The sequence below is a fragment of the Acomys russatus genome, chromosome 23 (assembly GCF_903995435.1).
Source record: "Acomys russatus chromosome 23, mAcoRus1.1, whole genome shotgun sequence".
Lineage (NCBI taxonomy): Eukaryota > Metazoa > Chordata > Mammalia > Rodentia > Muridae > Acomys > Acomys russatus.
This window is the reverse complement of record NC_067159.1, coordinates 12421889-12435351: the sequence shown is the minus strand read 5'-3', so window position 1 is coordinate 12435351 and position 13463 is coordinate 12421889. Positions and strand designations below refer to the sequence as shown.

At 37.6% G+C, this 13463-nt stretch overlaps 1 protein-coding gene across 1 annotated transcript in view; it reads right to left on the bottom strand.

Annotated features, from left to right (window-relative positions):
- Vav3 (vav guanine nucleotide exchange factor 3) overlaps positions 1–13463 on the bottom strand; it is a 327028-nt gene that overhangs the window by 46411 nt on the left and 267154 nt on the right. The window lies entirely within an intron of this gene.

The following is a 13463-nucleotide window of genomic DNA, read 5'->3' as shown; positions in this document are numbered from 1 at the left end:
AGCAATGAAACTAATGGTTTAATAATGGGGAGTTGATCAGAAAGGGGACCAGTCTGAAATTGGCATTCACTAAAGAGCAACTTGTGGTTACAGCTATGGTCATATTCTAACTCTCATAATCTGTGAGACAGGTGTCCCAGCTAGTTCTTAAAATGCATGTAAAGGTGGTGTCACAGGAAGTGGTACCAGAATAGCTTGCTTTGTTTCCTAGTCTGCTATAAAAAGCTGTGCAACCCTAGGCAAGTCACAGAAGTAAGCAATAATCATGACAAGACTCCCATAAGTGCCTCATCAGGCTGTTCTATGAATTGAAGAGGTAATATGTATGGAAGTCATTTGAAGACGCTGTGTAGTCATTTTCTCCTTCATCCATAATATTGTCTTTCAAATATTCTTAAATCATTTTTTAAAATTTCACTGAAAATTGACCATTCACATGTTACTAAACAGAAATACCTGAATCTATACATAACTATGCTACCCTACTTGTATTCAGGTAATTCACAAATAACATGGACTTTCATTATCACTGTCATTTCAATGGCCAATCAACATTCTGGAGAGTCAATTGCTTTACACAAAGGTTTTCTTGTAAGCAAACACTCTTATCATTCACCACCTCCTAAACAGAGAGTAAGGGAGCTATTTTCCTGCCAATGGACACCGATAGTTGTCAAATACCATTGTGTACATATAAGTACTGAATGTCACTATGAAGACTCCCGAAGTGTTCATATACACACACAAAAGAACAAAACTGAAGCTTCCCACTTTGTAATTTTATGTTAAAAATAGATAGGATATTTAATTTGGGCTAGTGTATAAAATTTAAAAGTTCATGAAGTAAAATAAAGACTTGAAATTTCTATTTTTGATATTGTTCACTTCTACATAAAGAGCAATTCTGACTTACAGTTGTGCCAAACTTCATCCTTGGCACCATTTTGAAATCATACTTACTTTCAATTTGCATAGGCTGATCACTGAGTCCAGCCATCAAAATATATGGTGAAGTCCACAATTATAGCTGCTACTTTTTCCTAATTTATACAAAATTGTTTGTTTTTACACCACCTCTGGAATTTTGGCTGTTGGAAGTGGGGGGAAAACACTTACAATGAAAGGTTGTAAATGTATAACCAAGGCAAAGGGAACTCCTAAAAAGCCAGAAGGTGTGTCTCTATACTTGTTAGATATGAGACCAATGTAACGGTGGTCTATTCTCCCTGCTGTATTTGAGAAATGTCTCGAGTGAGGTCTCTGTATTTCTCCAACAAGAAAAGAATCTCTGGTTACATTACTTGTATCTTGAAGTTTTCCTCCCAACTCTTACTGGATAGGAGGCACATGATGCAATCCGGAATCCCTCTCATTACAGTGGATTTCTTCTGGTGAGATAAACAAGACGTTTCTTTGATGGAAGAAAGCTATTCAGCAAGCTAAGTCCAATAATATCAGAGACGAGCCAGATCTCAAGCCATTGCTCAATCCAAAACCTGCAAAGGAGAGCAAGGTTCTGCCACATTTTGGAAAACAGCCCACTTGGAGAGAAGCTACATAATCCCCAAAGTAATATAGGCTCAACAAAGGCCTAGAGAAATCTGTTGGGGTTTTCTTTTTCTCTCTAATTATGGCCAACAAAAAAAGAATGCACGATTTTCCATAGCCTTGGTGCTTCTAATAAAAAGTAAACATAAAGGATATATTCTTTTTTTTAAAGGTAATATTCTAAGTACTAGTTTTATATGTTAAATGTTCACGCAACATTGGGCATTTTTAAAGAAATTATTTCTTAAATCATACCGAGAGCAGAATTGGTGCTTTGATAAGAAGTTTGATGTTTCAATGCACACTGCATAGTGCTAGGCATTTGGGGAATATAAATGAGAAGACATGGTCACTTTTCAAGGACCATTTAGTAATGTCATTTTGTTAATTAACGATTAACTCTTTACCACTTTTTGGTACATTTTCATAGAATTCTTCGGGCTTTTAGATCGCAAGAAAATTTAAGAAGTAATAAGCCTATTCTGTTCCTGGCTATCTGATCTTAAGTCATTCAGTCTTTCTCAGTTTCAATATGCTCCTCTGCAAAGCAAGAGAATTGCCCAAAGGGTTCCCAAGATCCCCAACACGAGGCGCCTTCCGTAAGTTCTATAGTTTCCCAGTCGGTTATTGTTGCCCTCACAGTTCTTGAGTCCAAAACTTATTTATCAATGATTGTAGGCATCAGTAATTCAACCTGATAGCATTTATGGACAGAGGATAAAGACTTCCTCCCTAACTTTCATTTTGACTAGTATGAACTAACTAGTTACTGAGAATCACATGGGATTGGCTTCCTAGGAATTAGATATGATCATTAATTGTTTAGGAATTTGAATCATAAATAACTAAAATTCAGTATATTACAAACTCATAAATCACCTGGTCCAATATCTGAAGGGGATACCCCTGTTCCAGCTCTGCTGAACTTATGGTAGGCAATCAACAGTCACACAGGGGCAATTCTATACTGACATTATGGACTGAATGCACTTTTTTGACTGACATAGTCTTTCAGCAATTGTGCCAAAATGTAGCTTACATGGTAGTAACATAAATAGGAAAAAAAGGGATGACAGAATTTCTCATAACTTTATCCCTCTAAGGTTCTCTTTGACTTTCTAATAAACATATGTAGGACTAAATCTCTGAATTTCTACTTAAGTGTAACTAGCCTCCTCAAAACACAGGTAACCTATGCTTTGCCCTGAAGCAGATTCATCAATGAAAGCAGAAATGCAAGAAAAATCTAAGTAAGAAAAATATCCAACAGTGTCCTTCTCAAGAGTTAACAATTAGGACCTCACCCACTGTGTCAGGAGCTTTGCCGATTCCCATAATACAGTCTGTACACTTGGAAACACTCCCACAAACCCTCTTTATGATCTATTCAATCAAAGCCAGTTGGCAATTACCCAGGGAAAGTGTTTCTTACAAGCCTTTACTAATGTCTATTATCTTCTGTAATCATCTCTCCAGGGCTTTCCTTGCTCCATTACAGTCATATGCTGCCTATTTCTCCTTTCCTGTAATTAGGGACCATGATGCTCTCAGGGTCAAAATACTCAATATTTTGAGGCAAATACCTGTCAAAATAAAGGTCTGGTGATTATAGGATATACTGACCAACTAAGAATAGCTTTGTATCCACACACTCACAAGTTCAATTTTGCCTGGATAGCTCCTCCTAGATTTACACAAGGGCTGGAAGACAGTGCAGACACACAGGTGAGCTGAGGCAGTTCTTAACACGGGGCCTACCACACTCTACATGGGGTACTTGATGGGCAGAACTGAGCCTTTGGTTTCATGAAGAAATGTCTTCATAGCAGGAATCTGACTTGGGAAGGATACCTGTCAGTCCTCATAGAAGCTGAGATGGCAATTCTCCAGCTTATTTCTAACAACAAAGAACTGCGTTGGCTTTGTTTGGGATTTAGGAATCTGTTTTCTTAACAACAAAGAGCAGATAATGTTTACAAACAAGTCTTTAATGTTTCTATTTGCCTCTGACTAGGACACAGATGAACACTTGAATTTTAGATCAAGAGAAAAAAAAAACACATAGTTTTAGGAAATGCTCTTGGAGCTAATATTCTTGTGTGTTCTAGAATTATTAGGAAGGTTGGGTCTTAATCCTTTGCAGTGACTTCCATAGTTGCAGGGAAGGAAATTCATTTTCTCCCCCTCTTCTCTCCTGATCAAAGGCTGTGGTAACTTCTCAGGAATTCAAGTTCTTTTCTCTAAACTGTTGACTCTGTACCACGCCACCATTGAGCTTGAGTCCTTGAGATGTCATAGGTCGTCCACAACCAAAGCAGTCCTCTAGAAAGGGCTCTGGTCTCCACTCATATTATACTTAAAAAAAACCTGTTCCCTTCTGAATTTATCATTTTCACTTTTCTATGTAATTATGAGGGGGGAAGCTAAAACAAACAAACAAAACTAACTCAGCAATCAAGTGTAGGAGTAAAATGAGTCTCTCAAAAACAGGAGAGGGTAGGATTGCCACATTTGCTTAGCATACAATCTTGAAGCTAAAAGAACAAAGGAGATCTTGACTTTAAATCAGCAATTGGCACCAGATAAAAGAGGAGGCAATAAACTTTAAAACAACAACAACCGCAAGAAACACAACTCTCAACATGACTTTCCATTTACCTGCTTTGTGGAAAGCCCCATGAACTAATCAGGGCATGTATAAAAACACTCTTGCTCCTGAAAAATAAAGATCATGAAGATACATGATTTTGTAGCTGTGAAGTGTCACAGCTATTTTCTACATTATTTAATTTTCATTGTGGATAAAAATACATATTTTTGGCACTGATTGCAGTTCCGCACTTATAATTGCCTGTTGGTTCCAATTAGCTCACAAAATTCCCCCACTGGCACATTTGGTTATGCAAAAATGACAATGGAGCAAATAAAACCCCACGATCTAGGACACAGGATATTCATTGTTTCAACGTCTTTTAGCCTAAGAAGAAAACACATAGGAAACACACTATGGTAGTAGAAATCAGAGCTTGCCTCTTCTCTTTCTCCTTCCTTCCCTCCCTCCCCCCCACTCCCTGCCTCTCTCCCTTCTTTCTTACAGCCTCCTTTGCTTTCTGATAAGTATAATATGTATATTTTCTATGAAAATATCTCTCCTATGAAAACGGGTGCTCCAGCATAAATGAGTCACTGTCTTTATATATCATATTACTTAAAAGCAACAGGTTAGTCATCACCAGCCAGACGGTGTGAACAGAAATGTATGTTGTGAGACAACAGCCATGCCTTACCCCTGCACCATGAAATGTAACCCTAAGTAGCCAATTTTCTACTTGCTATTCATTTCATTTGAAGACAATTTTATATAGCTTTCAAGAAAAGGACAAGACAAAGAAAGAAGACACTGCCAAAATGAATCCCTTAGAAACGAAGACAGGGTGCATTTTCACAGCTCAATTGGCAATTCATTGTTTGAAAGAAGTTATAATAAAAATGCAGAGAGCCCACTTACTTCAATAGAAATTACTGTTGTGATAATAACAATGCAGAGGAGATTAATATCTATTCAAAGAAAGAGAGTCCCTGATACATCCTGGAGAGTAATTTGTATGCTCTGGGCATGGTGTGTGTTGAAAACATGACAGTCTACAATAAAATCTGACTTTCTGCATTAATGAGTGAAGTGACTCACTTGAAAGAGAAAGCAGTTTCGAAAGCAAAATTTCTTGAAAATGTTCAAATAGGCCAAAGCTCTTAACTAGTACAAAAGTCCTTTTAAAAATTCAAATGCAAATTCATTTGTGGTAAATACTTCAGATTTTAATCTCAGGCTAAACTCTGTGTATTTTTAAAAATAGAATTTACAAAAAAAAAAAAAAAACCTTTTAGCAAAAACATCTCAAAATAATTCATCCTCTATCCTGATCATTCGGATCATGAGGATTAGGAACTGGTGGTGGTGATGTTTCTGGTCCTTCCAATATAAAACACAGAGTGAGAAACACTGTAGGCAATTTTTATGGATTTGGATGGATGACTAAGCAGACAGATAGACAGACTGATGGATCTGTCTGGATGGATGGATACTTTTTAGTGACTACAGTACAACACTATTGATTTATTTTTACAGTGGCCATTGTCACCCCCAATTTTTATGTAATAGAACTAGAGCCTTTAGTCTTCTTTGTTTAAGGTCATCACACCAGTAGACGATAGCCAATGAAACTCAGCTAAAGGAGCTTTGGTTTCCTAAATTGTAGCATCAGAAATGAAAAACACTTAACTTGCTTCTCTGGTGCTAATTATGTAGAATCTCAAATGAGATGGGGTAAGATACCAGAAGAGGTGCATGAAACTATTCTCGAAGCAATTAAAAAATGCAATCTCTTAGAGGAACACACATATTGAAGGGTAAAAAACCAGACAATATATGTTTTCTTTAAGCATGAAAATTAGCAAAATATGTACATGGAGACCCTGTAAACATACCTACACAGAGAACTTTAAATCAACCGAGAATACTCTATGTCTCAGAACCAATAAGGAAGAAATGCTCTAGTGTTTTGTTTTTAAAATAAAACATGAAATTAAATTGGCCAGTTTTCTACTGCGAACCTTCCATATGTCCAGTCTATAAAACAAAAGTTTATTTAACCATGACAGCCTTGCTTAAGGAGTTTGTAACATCTTTTTTTAAAAAGGTTTATTTATTTATTATTATGTATACAGTGCTGCCTGCATGTATTTACAAGCCAGAAGAGGGCATCAGATTACATTATAGATGGTTGTGAGCCACCATGTGGTTGCCGGGAATTGAACTCAGGACCTCTGAGCCATCTCTCCAGCCCAAACATCTTTAATCATGCTTAAAATACAGAAAATAAATATGTCAATTTCAGTATGAGGTTTGGAGAAATCATACCTTTGTTTTATGCTAATACTTTGAAAGCACTCTTCTTATTAAATACTTACCATAGCCAAGAGAATTGAGTTCATTGGAACACCTTGGGGTTTTGGCAGTGTAAAGGTTGGTTTTCAATCAGTGAGCACATAACGAGTGGAGATGATGCCACAATTACCACAGAATCTTACCAAGATTATCATCCCGTCGGTGGTGCACATAAGATTTATTTGGGCCTTAATACAAGTTTGGGTTCAAACCTGGCCCATTGCATCCTAATTGTTGGGAAAAGAGCTGTGTATGATGGTATTATAAAGCCCCGCAGATGTTTTTTAATAAGATTTATGAACAGAGCTCTTGTCTGCCCACCTTATGTGACACACAGAACTAAGCTACATAGTATGTAAAAGTATCTAAGCCATGCAGCTATTTAGCCACAAGTAAACAACTTTTCTCCAGGATTTCTCACTCTGCTAATGGTCCTTCCAATGAGCCCAGCTAAATACCCTTTAAATTATTTAGAGGCAGTCATAAGGCAATGCTGGTAGATGTTATGTCTACGAGTAACACTCGGTGAATTTTTAACATATGCCTGACAATGTAAACCTATTAGTAGTTGGCAGCCAGCATGAAGAACCCTCTAAAAATAGGAGATCTAATGTCAATCCAATGAGAGTTCGTAGTAGGGCACGGGAGTGTCTAAGCAGTGAACTCAGAGCTAGCACTCAATGGATAATTGCTATCTGAAATAAATGTGCTAACTGTTCTTCTCTGTTCTAAGCATGAACCACTCTTCTTCCAAAGCATGTGATCTGCACTCCACTAAGGGAAAGTCATGCACACATTTTGTCATTCAGTGCTTCTCCTCATTTCACTTGTGATTCTCTTGCACATTTCCAATGCCTTTTTAGCACCACACGAGAAAATCTTCACATACCCAGACAACTGAAGAGAAAAATGAGAATTAACAGCAATTTTCTTTTTGTATAGGAGAATAGAAGGCAGTGCAATGCAATGCAATAAGTATGGCCTCAACTGGAACCAAGCCTGAATAGTCAAATTTTCAACTAAATAAATAAAGCTATAAACATTATGAAAAATATGGAAAGCATCACCTACACATACAGTACTTCAAAAAATAGTTAATAAAAATTAAAAAAAGATAATTATGCTTTATGTGCCTAAGTTATGAGAAAAATAGGGAACAGAGAGCTTGCTTAGGAAAACATTATATCGACAATTCTCTCTTCAACGGAGTTAAATTTCTCTAGGCACATACTGTGCAGGCTTCTAGGAGTCCTGCTGAGCCCATCCCATGATCTTCACTGTGGTCTCAAACATACCACTTATATGCCTCAATAGCTCCAATATTTTGTGCTTACCTTCACTATTTTCTATTGATATCGCTAGAATGAGAAATTGACTGGCTTTTAGCATCCTGAAGGGTAGCTTTCAAAGCAAGTTTATTCTTAACACTGTTAAGACAAATCGCAGTGATTTCTGTCTGTGGCCCACTGTTACCTGGGTGTTCTCTAGTGAACTCTCTCTCCAGGTATGCAATTAGCCTAGTCTCTTTCCTTGTGTCTGAGCTCCGTGATTAAACCATTGCAAATCATCAGAAGTATCTGTACCAGCTCTGGGTATAAAGCCTGGCAGCTTCTGCCTTTGCATTCCCAGTAGGCAGCTGCAACATACAAAGACCCTGAGACTGCTATGGTGAAGAGAAGTCTTAAAGGTCCCTGAGAAGGTATCTGGGGTGTACAGCCTCCACAAAATTCCTAACAGGGTCAGTTCCAAGTGTTTACCCTGGGTATTCTAGCCACTGCAGGCCCTCAGTTGTTCTAAATCATGCTAATATCAAATTCAGGAAAAGAGCCATCTTATTAAGCTAGAACATTGTAAGAACCCAGGCGTCATTATTTAGTGAAAATGGACTGGAATACTGTCAGAGACTTCATGACACTGAAGAAAATAGATTTCAATGACCATAATGAAGCTTGCGGCCATAACCATAAGAATCAAGTTTGTTGGGGTAGCATGAGCTAATTAACTGGTGAGAAGACCTCAGAAGACACAGCACAGTGTGAAAGTTAAGACCTTGGACTCGGGGTCAAGAATCTCTAGGTTTGAGTACCAGTTCCACTCAGTAGCTATGCAACTTTGGCCAAGCTACTCAACTTCTCTGACATATAAAATAAGGATAATAATAGCAATATTTTTGTTAGAATTTTCACTACTAGTACATGTGTTAATACCTGTAAAATATGCTTATAAATTTACTTCGTATCCAAAATACTGTATAATTAACATGAGTTATTTGTGCTCTTCTTGTCACTACTGTAAGATTTTTTTTTTAAATGCAAAGTTCTGCCTGACAATAGAAGTGGAAGTAATACAGTAGACAGGATAATAAAGCTATCACAGATGGGGCTTTTAGTAAAATACCAGAAAGTAGCAGGTAGAAGCACATGGAGATTGTTCTAGTTTCATTCATATTTCTGTGATAAAATACGCAGTAAAAAGCAATTTGGAAATTTCAGGTGACAATGATAGGTTACAGTCTATCACTGGAGGAAAGCCAAAGCAGGAACTTCAAAGAACTAGTCATATCACAACTAAGAGCGGTGAGAAATGAATGTATGCATGCTTACTTCTTTGCTTATATTTAACAACTTGATTTCCTCATTCATTTGTTTATTTTTATTTCTTTAATTGTTTATTCACTTTACATCCTGGTCATAGCCCTATCCCTCCTCTCCTTCCAGTCTCACCTTCTCTCCTTCTCCCTCACCCCCCTCCTTTATTCCTCAGAAAAGGGGAGCACCCATTCCCATCCACTTCAGATCATGTCTCATCATGATGGAGCATGTCCTCTTCCCCTGTGGCCTGGCAAGGCAGTTCTGCCAGGGGAAGTGATCAAAAAGCAGGCAACCCAGTCCATGTCAGAGAGAGTCCCTGCTCCCATTACTAGAGGACACACAGGAAGCCTGAGCTGCCCTTTGGCTACATCTGTGTAGGGGGCCTAAGTCCAGCCCATGCATGGTCCTTGGGAACTTGATTTCTTCCATCTCAGACAGCTCAGAAACCCCCTGACTTGGGAATGGTGCTTCCTGCAGTGGGCTGGGCTCCCATATATAAATTAACTTAATCAAGACAGTCCCCCAAGGATATGTTCGCAGGCCAATTCAATCTAGCCAGTTCTTCATGATGACTTGCTTCCCAGGGGATTCCATGTTGTTGTGTTAAGCTGATAGTTAAAGGCAATCACCACAAGGATGATGAGGTTACATGTTTAATGGGAAAATGGTGAGGTAACAAGTCGGAAAGGTAGCAAGGTCACAGCATTGATTCTGTGATTCATAAGCACTTCTGTTAGGGAAAAAAAAAAAAAAATGAACACTGTTTGGCCAGAAGGAAAACACTGAAAGACTTTAATAGACTATGTAATAAAATCTGAATTTTGCAGGGTTATGGAAGATGGTTGTGGTAGACAAATTCTACAAGTGAAGATAGCAATTAAATATAATCCCAGATATCACATGACACAAAAGTTAGGGCACGTGTCAAAATTTGAGCAGAGAGTTTAGAATGGAGATGGAGAGAAAGAAATACACTGAGGGTGTTTTAGAAGCTAAAATAAAGAGGAACCGGTGACCAAGAGCTATGGCAGTGAGTGGAAAGACAGAATCTACAAAAGAGGCAGACGTGAGTGTAGGATGGTAGATAAGCTGGGTGCTTAAGTTACCAGTCGATGAGCATATATAACATCCAAGTAATATTACCACCATTTGTAGGATATTCTACTGCTTATAAACAGAATAAATGTTCTTCGTAAAACCACAAAGAACATTAATCAAAACTGATCATTCTCTAAGCCATAAGACAATTCTTTTTCTTTTCTTTTCTTTCTTTCTTTCTTTTTCTTTTTGTTCTTTCTTTTTTCTTTTTTTTTTTTTTTTTTTTTTTTTTTTTTTTTTTTTTTGTTTGGTTTTTTGTTTTTTGTTTTTTTTTTTTTCAAGACAGGGTTTCTCTCTGTAGCCTTGGCTGTTCTGGACTCGCTTTGTAGACCAGGCCGGCCTCAAACTCACAGAGATCCACCTGCCTCTGCCTCCCTGAGTGTTGGAATTACAGATGTGCACTACCATGTCCAGCCATAAGACATTTCTTTTTTAAAATAATTCATTTAATTTTATTTTATGTGCATTAGTGTGAAGGTGTCATATCCTTTGGAACAGGAGTTACAGACAGTTGTGAGTTGCCATGTGGGTGTTGGGAATTGAACCTGGGTCCTTTGGAAGAGCAGACGGTGCTCTTAACCACTGAGCCTTCTCTCCAGCCCCAACAATTCTTAACTAACTTAAAATGATCAAGTCACATAATATATATTATTTTGTGAAATTAAATAATTTGAAATTAAAAACATATCAAATATAACTATTTAACCTGACTTTAATATATGTGCATAAATAAAAAGATCACTGGCTTTCACTCATCTATATAATTTTTGTTTTTAGAAACCAATGTTTTTTAATGAAAGATATTAAGAAAATTTGAAAAATTCTCTAATACTTGGAAAACAAATGGTATATTTCCTAAATCCCCAGAACAAGCAGTGAAAGGGCAATTAGAAAGTATTCTGAGCTGACTGAAAGTAAAAGCAAGGCATACCAGAGTCTAAGGAGGCAGCCAAAATAGTATTTAGAACATGCAGTGCTATCTGCCTGTGTAAGAAAATGAAGCAAAATAAAATATGCAAATCAATAAACATGTGTTATCCGAAGAGCCTAAAAACAAACAAAATTCTCAAACTGTTCATTAACCCAAAGTAAGGAGAAGAAAGTAAGAATAATATCAGGAGCAGAAATAAACCACAACCTACTCCTCGGTTAGAATAGTAGCCATCATAGCCATCTGGTCCAAGGAGGAAAGGATGCAGACAGAAAGAGGGTTGATGGAGGTGGCTCTACAGATACTAAATCAACAATCCATATTATGACCATCAGGCCATTAAATTCAATGACAGATAAAATACACAATTCTTAGAAAAAGACCAACTACCTTAATTCACTGAAGAAGAATCAGATAGGAGCAGGCAGCTTTTTTTCTCATAAAGAAATTTACTTTGTACTTTGAAAAAACTGTCCTAGTTCCTGGATTACATCATACTCAATAGTAAAAAAAAAAAAAAAGAAAAAAGAAAAAAAAAAGCTCGATGCATTTCCCTCAGATCAGAATACAGCAATGACACACACTCTCATCACTTCCACTTCACACCTTACACTTGTTAGAGTCATTGCCACAAAGTAAGAAAAATGATTTAAAGGTAACTAGAATGGAAAGGATGAAATAAAAGCAGTTGTTTATATAAATCCTCTGAGTGAAAAACACTAAGAATAACTGATATCAAGGGTAGTTAGTTACAGGATAAAAGCTCAATGTGCAAAATAATTCACTGTAGGCTGAAGAGAGCACTTGGTGGATAAAAGCACTTGTCGCATACGGATGAGGACACAAACTCACGTTCTCGGAACCCATGTAGCAGGTAGGGTAGGGTCAGGAGCACCTGGAACTCCAGCCCTGTGGGAAGTGGAGACAGGGGCCTGATTTGACTCCCTGGCTTCCACCATAGCTCCAGGTTCAGTGAAGCATCTTGTCTCAAGGAAGCAAGGCAGAGTGTGGTAGAGCAGGGTATTCGTTGTTCTCCATTAGCGTGAAATAGCCCTAGCCCTGCATATACACATGTACATGCATATATCACACAATGCACAATATACTAAATACCCTCAATATACCAAAACGCCATACAAAGAGAAAGTATATATTATTATAAAATACATAATATTTTTCACAAGTGCAAACTTATCAATAGTCCCAAAGCATAACCAAGGTTGGCTTAGAGAAGGGAACAGAAGAGCATCATTGACAGACATAAAACTCACATGAGACTGGTAAATGTACTTATTACCTTGACCACAGTGACCACACACACACACACACACACACACACACACACACACACACACACACACACACGCACACGCACACTACCAAATTATGGACTGTAAATATATATATGGTTTACCATATACCTCAAAGGTGCTTTTCTTTTTTTTTTTTTCTAAGTGACACTACTGATAAAAGTTAAGCATACTTTGTAGGGAAGTAGATTGTGACTAGGCCAAGAGCCAAAGTGACTGAGCACAGAATATTTGCCCAATGAGTCACCTCTGAGCAGAGGAGACAGGTGAGGGAATGAGGGAACCGGACAGAATGAACGAGGCAAAAGGCTGAGTTCTATGTGTTTGAAACATGAGCAGTGTAGACATATAATTGTGCTATAGCCGAGAGGGAAGTTGACAATTTAGGGCAGAAGAGCAAAGAAGAAAGGAGTCTTGGATCCGGAGAGCATTATAGGTACCAATGAAGATGTTTGGTGTCTAGGTGGAAGGATATAAGAGTCAACATACTTAATTTGTTATTTTTTTCTCTCTCTCTTCCTATTCTGGGGAAGATGAGGAATGAGAAAAGAAAAACGTGGGGAAAATGTTGGGATTTCAGGAAAGCCATTGGCTACAGCAGTTGAAATGCTGTGGGGATAAGTGTTCTGGAGTGACGAGGCGACAGATGAACTTTTATGTGCACAGTCAGCTATTTTGCCCTATGGCCCTTCACTATTTCCTTTCCCTTTAGCCAGGATCAAATTTCATCCACATGCCCTTTTTCCTACTGAACCTCACCCCCATTACCTTCAAAATACAATGGATAGTCAATCCATTCTTTAACTTTATTGGTAAATAGCAGTATACATATATGAAAACACAGATTCTCCTAATGAACCATAACATTCTGTTAGTCGGCTATATAAAATCTTAACCCTATACCATATTTATCTCAATGAAAATGCCTAACTCAGAGATTGGATTACTAGCAAAAAGAGATTTCATCACCAGCAAATATCAACAAAATCAATTGCTTTTTACATTTGATATATTTTAAAAAATAATGTTTCGAGAGCCCT